We start from the raw sequence: 9,632 nt of genomic DNA on the forward strand, positions 1-9,632 counted from the left end.
CTTAAAATAAAGTTATTATTATTATTATTATAGATATATGCAACAAATCAATCAATCCAATGAATGTAATGGTAATATTGTGAGTAATAAATATGTCATTATTCTAAGTTTATATCATGTTTTGAATATCATGTTACAGGTTGTTTGTCTGTCTATCTATCGATTTATACTGCCTCACACCTCTTGCGAGTATTATGGGCAGGGTGCGTGTCGGTGATTAGTACAGAATAAAAGAATAAAAACTGACAGTTCTTTCAGCAATAGTAAGAATGTGAAAGTGATGGATGTTGTTAAAATGTTAAAAAGGATAGAGTAAAAGGATAAAAACAATTGCAGTTTACTTAGTAACTGAGCTGGGCCACTGCCTGTTTGAAGGACTCAAGGTCAGGCATGGTTGCAATATTTGGTGGTAACCCATTCCACAAGACTGCAGTGTGGGGGAAAAAGGAACAAAAGACTTTTAAAAGGGATGCATGTGCCTAGTAAACCTGGTAGGGGCCTGTAAGTAATTGGGGAGGGAGATGGCTACAAGGCTATGGTATATCTTATAGAACATGACAAGCTTAGAGTCTAGACGTCTGTTCTCAAGCGTGCGCCAGTCAAGGCTATTTGCATTTGTGTTACACTGGAATAACGGGAATAATCATTCTTGACCCATCTGATTGTGCGTCGCTGGACCGTTTCCAGCTTGTGAATGTTGCCCTGTATATGTGGTGACCATGCACACGAGGCATATTCAAGCTGCGGTCTGACCAATGTTTTGTATGTTACGTTTGATGAAACCTAGTTTTCTGTTTGCATTTGTTGTGATTCTGGAGATATGTGTGTTCCATCTAAGATCGTGACTGATGTCGACTCCAAGGTATTTGGCATCTTTAACTGGGGACAATGTTTGGCCATGAAGTTTATAGGGGAATTCAATGGCTGCAATGGGTTTCCTGTTGCGTGTTATATGGAGGACCTGACATTTACTAGGATTAAATTCCATGTCCCATAAAGATTGCCATTTCTTTAACTTAAGGAGATCATTTTGTAGCCTTTGACAATCAGAGTGGGAAGTTACCGCGAGATAGATGGCTGACATATAGATGACAGACGCACCTGGGATGTGACCATGTCGGGGAGGTCATTAATATATAGAAGGAAGAGGAGGGGCCCTAGAACAGATCCCTGTGGGACACCGGACGTGACTGGGACTTGATCAGAAGTAATGCCCTCAACTACTACTGATTGGTATCTGCCTATAAGGAATGATATATCCAAGCCACGATTTCGTCACACCCACCATGTTCTTGGAGCTTGTATAATAGTTTTAAGTGACTGACCTTGTCAAAGGCTTCACTAAAGTCAAGCAGGATAAGATCGGTCTGTTTACCTATGGAAAGATTTTTCGCTAGATTGTCTACTAACTCAATGAGCTGGGTCTCACAGGACCGTCTTTCATGAAACCCGTGCTGCAGTTCATAGAGTATGTTATGTTTTATGAAGTGTGTGGGTAGGCTAGATGCTATGACATGCTCCAGGAGTTTACATAGAACACAGTCATGTTAATGATATCGGCCTATAATTAGCTGGATCACTAGTATCACCTTTCTTATACAGAGGGGCGACGTTTGCCTCCGTCCACTCAGACGCAAGTTGACCAGAGTTTAGGGACTTTTGGAATAGCAGTGATACTATATCAAGGATCTCATGGCGGAGTTCCTTAAGGTCAATGGGCTTAATCTTATCTGGGCCGGCAGCCTTATCTACTTTGAGGTTTTGGAGTAGTTTCAGGACACCATTTGGGTCTATTTTTATGTTCGGCATCACTGGGTATTTTGGGTTCCTTAAAGAATTTTTGGACAGCTGGGACAATGATAGTGGGGAGATGCCGAAGAAAACAGACTGGAACTGTTTATTCAAGATATTTGCTTTACCTAGATTTTCTGAGGTGAGAGTACCACTGGACTGATCTTTTAGTGGGGAAATACCTTGGCTGTCTTGCCTGGCATTTTTAATGATGGTGTAGAACTTTTTGGTATTAAATTTAGTGATGTCAGTATCATCTGTATGGTGAATATCCAAAATGTTTTCTATGTATGCCTCATAGTCATATGCTTTCTTTATCTTAGATTGTATAAGGTGTTTGATGGTTTTGAATTTCCTAGTGTACTGATTTTGACCTTTGTGTTTTTTGACCTTTTGAAAGAGGATGTCTCTCTTTCTAATTAATCTTTTTATGTCTTGGGTGACCCAGGGGAGAAGCTTTTTGGTACCTAATTTCTTAATTGGAACATATTTGGAAATACCTTCTTGAATTAATTGACTAAACTTGGTCCAGAGGTCTTCCACTGACAGAGCCTCTGCATTTTGGAGGATACTGACCTTAGCCTATTTATGAAGTTCTTAAAATCATCTCATATGGCTTTTCTAAATAATGGGATTTCTCTGGGGGCCTGTCTGTTTATTTGCGGTTTAAGTCGGGCTTGAGTGATGACAAGGTTATGATCAGAGATACCAGCTTGAACGGTAACGTTACTGACCAGTGTTGGGTTGGTCGTTAAGAACCAATCCAAAACATTGTCCTTTCGGGTGGGGGAATTAACCATTTGTGTGAGACTGTGGTCATCAAGGACTTCAAGTAGCTTATCATATGTTTGGGGACAGTTACAGTTGAGCTTAAGAACAGGTACGTGATCAGAGTCCCAGGATAGTTTCAGGGTATTAAAGTCACCAAATATCCATTTGGTTCCTTTATGGGGGCTGGTAAGTTCCACTGACCTTTCAAACTCAATGACGCTTTTGGTATCATTTTCTTTTGGTCTATAGTATGCAGCAACATAGAGAGGTTTGGCTGTATTCATATTAATTTTAACCCATAGTATTTCACAGGAAGTATCAAGATGTTGCTGCACTGATGAGATATAGTTATTTTTAACCAGAATAAACACGCCACCTCCTTTACCAACTTGTCTATCTTTACGGAAGGGAGTATAACCTAAGGATGATGGGAATATTTCACTTGTGAGGTGGTCTTTACTCAGCCAGGACTCAGTTCCAACAACAATATCTGGGTTGTGCCCATCCAGTAGGACATGGAACTCATGTTTTTTATTGACAATTGGCTGGCAGTTCAGGTACATAACCTTGAAGTTAGCATAGGGGGGAGGATTATTATTTGTTTTTTTAGGTAAGCTGGGGGGACCTGAATCTGCTGAGGTGGGGCTATGATGTGAGAGGACTGAACAGCTATTGTGGGGGCTGGTGGGTGAGTTACAGGTGCTTGATATGTTGGAGATGTTTATTGCATTGCAGTGAGTGCACAGCCATGAGAACGAGACATCTAGATTAGTCAACTTATCATATGTGTTATCCCCTACGCCTTGGCAGGCAATGTGGTGCCACCTTTGGCATTCATCACATTCTAGGGCTTGGTCATGATCATAAACTTCAAGACCACAACTACCACATGGATAATTTGAACCAGGGCCGGGGTTTAGTTCAATATCTACTGAGAGTGACAGCAGGAGTAAGGGCAGGTAAGCAAGAGACATGGAATAATGCGATTTCTTGGGAAAATTATACATGTACGATCGTCTCAAACGCAGAAACAATGAGCATAACAGAACAAATTTCTGCGGTTCAACATGGTTTGGACAGGTGTAGGGTCGGGGCTGGGTGTGGACTAGCTCTTTAGGGGTCCATACCAATCTAAGGATAACTGATAATAAGGTAAACACAACGCTGATACCTGTAAACATGTTTTGAAATTTTCACCGGAAGTTTACAAAAACCAGACAATATCAAGGTCAGGTTCACCGGGTACAATGAAAACCTGAAAATTCGTCTTTAGTACACTGAATACTCAGTTTGTGAATGGGGATCGGCACAAATATGCTGGTTTAAACCAACAGTTCACAATAAAACAAAGATCAGGGACTAAAAGCAACTGTTTCACAGAAAAATTCTTCAGCGTGAAAAAGGAAGCGGTTAGCTTTTCCGACGCATGCGCACTAATGTTCCCTTCATGTCTCGGTGATAAGACATATAAAAAATAGAGAAGAGAAATAAAGATAGACAAAAGTAAACAATTTGTTCGAAATTATACCAGTTGAATTATCCCCACACAACCTATTTTCAACCGCCTAGGACTTTCTATGATAAAAATCTTTACAAGCCAAATTTATCAGTTGTGATTGTTTCACTGTTTACAGCAGAGACAGAACATGTTAGGAACGTATTCGCCTTCAGTTTTGGTACTTAGAAAATTATATAAATTCCATTTATGTAGCAGTACTATGTTTTCATGAGGTTTTTCTTATTACTAAAAAACCTGCATCTTTCCTTGTCTACTACCTATTCTTGCTTAAGCCAATATTAGTATTTATATATCTTTTGCACTAAATGTTTATTGCTTAACACATGCTTACTGCCAGAATTGTGAAGCATATTATTATTAAATTATTTTGACAATTGATGCAATCATGATGCCTGTCCTTGCAACATTTTTTTTCATTTTCTAAGCAATTTGAAATATTTGTAGTGTCAAAAGCTTAGCAATTATATAATACATTGTCTTATGTGACAGCTATCAATGTAGCAGATGCGACACCCTGGTTCTCTTGAGTAACTGAGCACATGATATAGTTCTTTAGATAATGCACTAACTTCTGACTGCCATTTACTTTACCCTACCCCCTGTAATTTAGGTGTCAATTTAGGCAAGTGTACCTACAGTATATTGATCTGCCATGTTGGTTTTAGTGTTTGTTGCCAGACTTGAATTTTGGGTGTATTATGTTTGCCATGTTGTAATGAAACTACAGTTAAAGTTTAGTGCTGTTTCATTTTGCTGGAAGGAAAATACCACCTGTGGTCGAATTTAGGTTGTAAATTTTCAGCATGACTTCCTACTGATGGCTTTCAAAATCATCCTGCCAGGGATTCGATCAGTTAGAAACTTGAAACTTAAATGGTATGCTTTTATAGCACTTATGCTGATAGAATGTGTTAGACAATAAACCAAATATTTGGACTTGCATTTGTACAAAACTGCACAGAAAACTTGTTAAGCGGTTGAAAACTGGTTGTGCCGGGATAATTCAGTGCAATGCAATACAAGACTGACATACAAAATGTCTTTAGAGCCGTAGGAATAGCCACCTGCTGGTTATTTCACTATTCTTACGGGAGAGCCGTAGCCTGTGAGGCTATTACGGGACCGTAGGAATAGCCACTTCCATATTATAAGAATTTCAGATGTGCGAGTAAAAAAATGCGTAAGAACAATGTTTGATAAAACATAACAACAGACATGTACAACACAAAAAACTGCGTTTTATTAATCCACAAATTTCAGTCGCTAGTTCGTCTTTGCCGCCATTTCCGTTTCATCTTGAAACAGACGACGCAGAAGACAGCGTAGTCCAATTTGTTTATTTGTTATCAACCCTACAAATAGTACTGTCATATGATCACAAAAAATTGCTATAAGTACTTACACTCTATCTTTCTTTGAACGTCCAGAATCGGAGAATGGAGATCAATGTAAGATAAGAGCAAATTATAGCAAATGTTTGTGATCTTTGTATAGATATAACTCCTCTTCTCTTTCATGCAATCAATGGAATGCGTTACGCGATGTGTAGGTTGCCTGTAGTTTACAACTTTCCACAGTACGTCATTTTAAACGAAAATTATTTTGATAAGTTCGGACGAGTGGTTTCCCTTACAAGTACCTTTATCTTGATGTTCGTCTCATCGACTTTTCTAATGATTAATCCAATTTTTTAATGTTATTAATAAATGAATTCACCGGATTTTCGGGTTTCCTAGGCCTGTAGCACTGAAGATAGGCCTAAAGGTTATTTTCGCGAAAATAAGATTTTTTTACGAAAATAAGCCATATATTTTTTATTTCTTTATTTTTTAAAATTCTTTCTTTGGTTTCTTAAAGACTATATTAGTATATGCACATTTTTATCTAATAATAAAGAAATAATCATCATTTATATGCAAACCGCGCTGATTTTACTTACGAAAATAACCGTAATAAATGCGAAAATAAGGCATATATTTTATATCAGATATTTTTTTTCTATTTTCTTTTTTTAGTTTCTCAAAGACTATATTAGCACATTTCTCCATACGAAAAATGAGTGGTTTTTATCCAATAATAAAGAAATAATCATCATTTATATGCCAACAGCGCTGATTTTACTTACGAAAATAACCGAAATAAATGCGAAAATAAGCTATTTCTTTTATATCAGTTTATTTTTTAGATATTTTTCTTTAACTTTCTTAAAGACTATAACAATACATGCCCCCATACGAAAAATGATTAATTTGAATCTTATAATAACGAAATAGTAAGCATTTATGTGTCAGCCGCGCTGATTTCAATTACGATAATAGCAGTAATAATTGGGAAAATAAGCCATATCGTTTAAACTTTTTTTTTTAATATCTTCTTTTACTTTCTTAAAGACTATAACAGTTAATGCCTCTATGTGAAAAGTCAATCATTTTTATCTTTTAGTGAGAATAACGGGAATTATTAACGAAAATAACGGGAATTATGTATTAGATTACTGGGATTTTAACTACTAAAATAACTTTAATAAAGTTACATATTTTAAATCTCTTTTTATTATTTTTTTTTTATGAATGATACATGCATCTCATTTCAATGGGTTTCATCCAAATATAAATATTTGTAATGTTATTCAAAGTAGTTTATGATGTTAATATTTACAATCATAAACAGGAAAACGTTATATATATATAAAGAATATATATATGCAGAGAGATGCAGGTTTCGCATTTTAATAAACGGGAATAAGAATTACTTTTTTTGGTGAAATTTCCGTAAAATACATAGAAAAATAGTTTATATCATACAAAATAACGATTTATGTCTCTTTGAAATAATATGGTATATAATAATATTTCTCTCCATTGTTCCCTTTAATTGCTACTACAAACAACATATCACTTTTGATTGGATTATCACACCTTGATTAATTGTTTGTTTATATAAAGCACGTGTATATTATCTGCAATGCGCATTGCAATTAACAATCAATTAAGCGATTGTGCTGGCATCGGGTAACGCTTTGGTGTATATACTTCAAAGAAAAGTACGACTATTATGAAAATATTTCTTTCTTCATATAATCGATCTCTATCTTATCATTAGTCTACCAAATTTCAGTATCTTATTTTCGCATATAAAAAAATATTTTCGTTACGATTTATAAAGCATTGTTTAATTTTATAATAGCTTTATAGTGTAAAGTAATATTAATAGTATATGTACAAGACATTTAAATGTTAATGAGGTTTTATACTTGACAACATCAAAGTATAACCAAATTTGTTAGTTTTGCCAGAAATATATAATATTTCTATATAATACTAAGGAAGGGTTTTTTGAGGGAGTGCGGACTGACCGTACATCCCCATTGTACATATATAAGAAATCTAATTAATGAGGTTTTATACTTGACAACACCAAAGTATGAAACAAAATTTGTCAGTTTTGTCAGAAATACTTAATATCTCTAAATAATCCTAAAGAAGGGTTTTTTGAGGGAGTGCGGATTGGCCGTACATCCCCATTGTATTCAATATAATAGAACAAGTTAACATTAAAATTAATTAGTATAATACATAATAATAAGATTGTTTCAGATACTCTACATATATACTTTAATAATATAGAACACAAAGTTGGGTAAGCAGTAAACACAAAATAATAGCAATAATTGAACAGACATAGGGGTGCTAGCATATTCTATTTAACTTATAATAGACATCCATTGGGTAGTGATCTTATTTATCTTAAAGACACTGATTCTGGTATGCAAGGTATGTGGCCTATGGTCTGCGTATTGGCAGTAAGAGCCAATATACAAGACTGGACGATTGATAGACTTGCTTCTGTTTATCATATTAAACTACTGTGTAGCTACTGTGCAGTACATAGATTGCATGTGATATTTTCACCTTTATAGCAAACCAGTTCTCACTTTTATAACGAGTTTTGAAAGCCTGATTAAATTGGGACTTAACAAACAAAGTAATAAAATACAACAGCATATTTATTTTTCAATTAATCAAGCTTTATAACAATTATATCTCATTATTGCTTGATTTTTATACAAAAAAATAATAAAGAAAGAAAATGCATTCAGACACCTTTTTAAAAATAATGAATAATTCATCTATAAATAGATCATGTGTATTTTGAACAATGATATCTGTTTATTGCTGGATTCTATCATGAAGGTCCATATTTTTTTTATTTATCACTAAGCGCTTCTTTAATTTCTAATAAAATCCAGCAATATTCAATGTTTCTGTTTTTATTTTGTTACTTAGATAAAAAGATCATAATTAATTAAAAATTGAAAAAATGCTTGTCATTTCTCTTATTGAGTTTTAAATAATTATTTCATTTTTCATTAGATAAAGGTGACAGTTTTCTAAAATGGTGAGAATTGTCTTGATGTAAGAACTATAATTTAATTGGTCAGGACATTACTCAACAAGAATGAGCAATTTCAATAGCGCTCTCTCGTATTCTATAAATAGAACACACCGCAGAGATACCATAATGCAACGCGCGAATTGCGGACAAGGGACCGTTGTTTATATATAACGTATATATACTAAATTTTTATATTAACCTTTTGCACAGTAAACTTCGAAGAGAATTTAAAAAGGTAAAATACGGAAAATTCACTTTGCCTGCACAAAATTCCTTGAAAAACCTGCTAAATAAAGGAATCAATAAAGCATATACATTGTATATTGAAATAAACGTAGGAAATAAATAGGCATATTATTTTAGCGTTTCGTTAGACCGGGGCCATTAAAAAGATGTTCAAATAATTTTTTTTAAAAAGTACAGTACATTGCATACAAATTACTCAATATTCTGCAAATTACATCAATAAAGTATAGCATCAGAAGGACTGGCTTAAAGTCTTTATCACAAATATACAATATTTTCGGATTAGAAACACCAGCGGTCGAAAAAGTAAGTGCAAGATAATAATTTTGATTCATGATTTTCAAAGCATATATCAGCACAATCATTAACACTGTACTTCTTTCCATACATTTGGTTCACACAACACCGCGCTGAGCCTCAATACAGGTACTTGAAAGCGTGGTCCATTAAATACTTCATAATTGAAAAAATATATGACAGGACATAGGTAGAACTGTATGGTGTTGCATTAAATTAGCACCATGTTTTATCAGATCACATCTAAATATCATTGCTAAAAGTCAAATATCTATACATGTCACACTAAGGTGTCATTTGTAACATATCATTATACTGATGCATTTCACAGAGATGTTAATTGTTTCAATGAAGGACTATAGATCTAAGTTATTAAATATTGCTGACTTTCAGTTATACATATTGTTCATGACATTTCGAAATTTCAATCGGATTACTAGGATGTGATCATGTGATATCATATACTTACATTTTGCAAAAAACGCAGAATAGTGATAAATGTTTGAACCCTTGCGAATGAGGTAAATAGCAAATGGATATAATTATATTGATATATGACCGTAACTGGAATGTGTAAAACAAATAGTAGAACAACATCATCCTTTCATATACT

At 34.5% G+C, this 9,632-nt stretch overlaps 1 protein-coding gene across 1 annotated transcript in view; it reads right to left on the minus strand.

Moving 5' to 3' along the window:
- Positions 1 to 5,635, minus strand: part of LOC123546155 (uncharacterized) — an 88,672-nt gene extending 83,037 nt beyond the window's left edge. Inside the window, exon 1 of the mRNA XM_053551317.1 lies at positions 5,484 to 5,635. The gene's annotated coding sequence lies outside the window, so the exon portion shown is untranslated. The remainder of the gene's footprint in view (positions 1 to 5,483) is intronic.
- Between the last annotated feature and the right edge of the window lie 3,997 nt (positions 5,636 to 9,632).

The sequence above is a fragment of the Mercenaria mercenaria genome, chromosome 9 (genome assembly GCF_021730395.1).
Source record: "Mercenaria mercenaria strain notata chromosome 9, MADL_Memer_1, whole genome shotgun sequence".
NCBI lineage: Eukaryota > Metazoa > Mollusca > Bivalvia > Venerida > Veneridae > Mercenaria > Mercenaria mercenaria.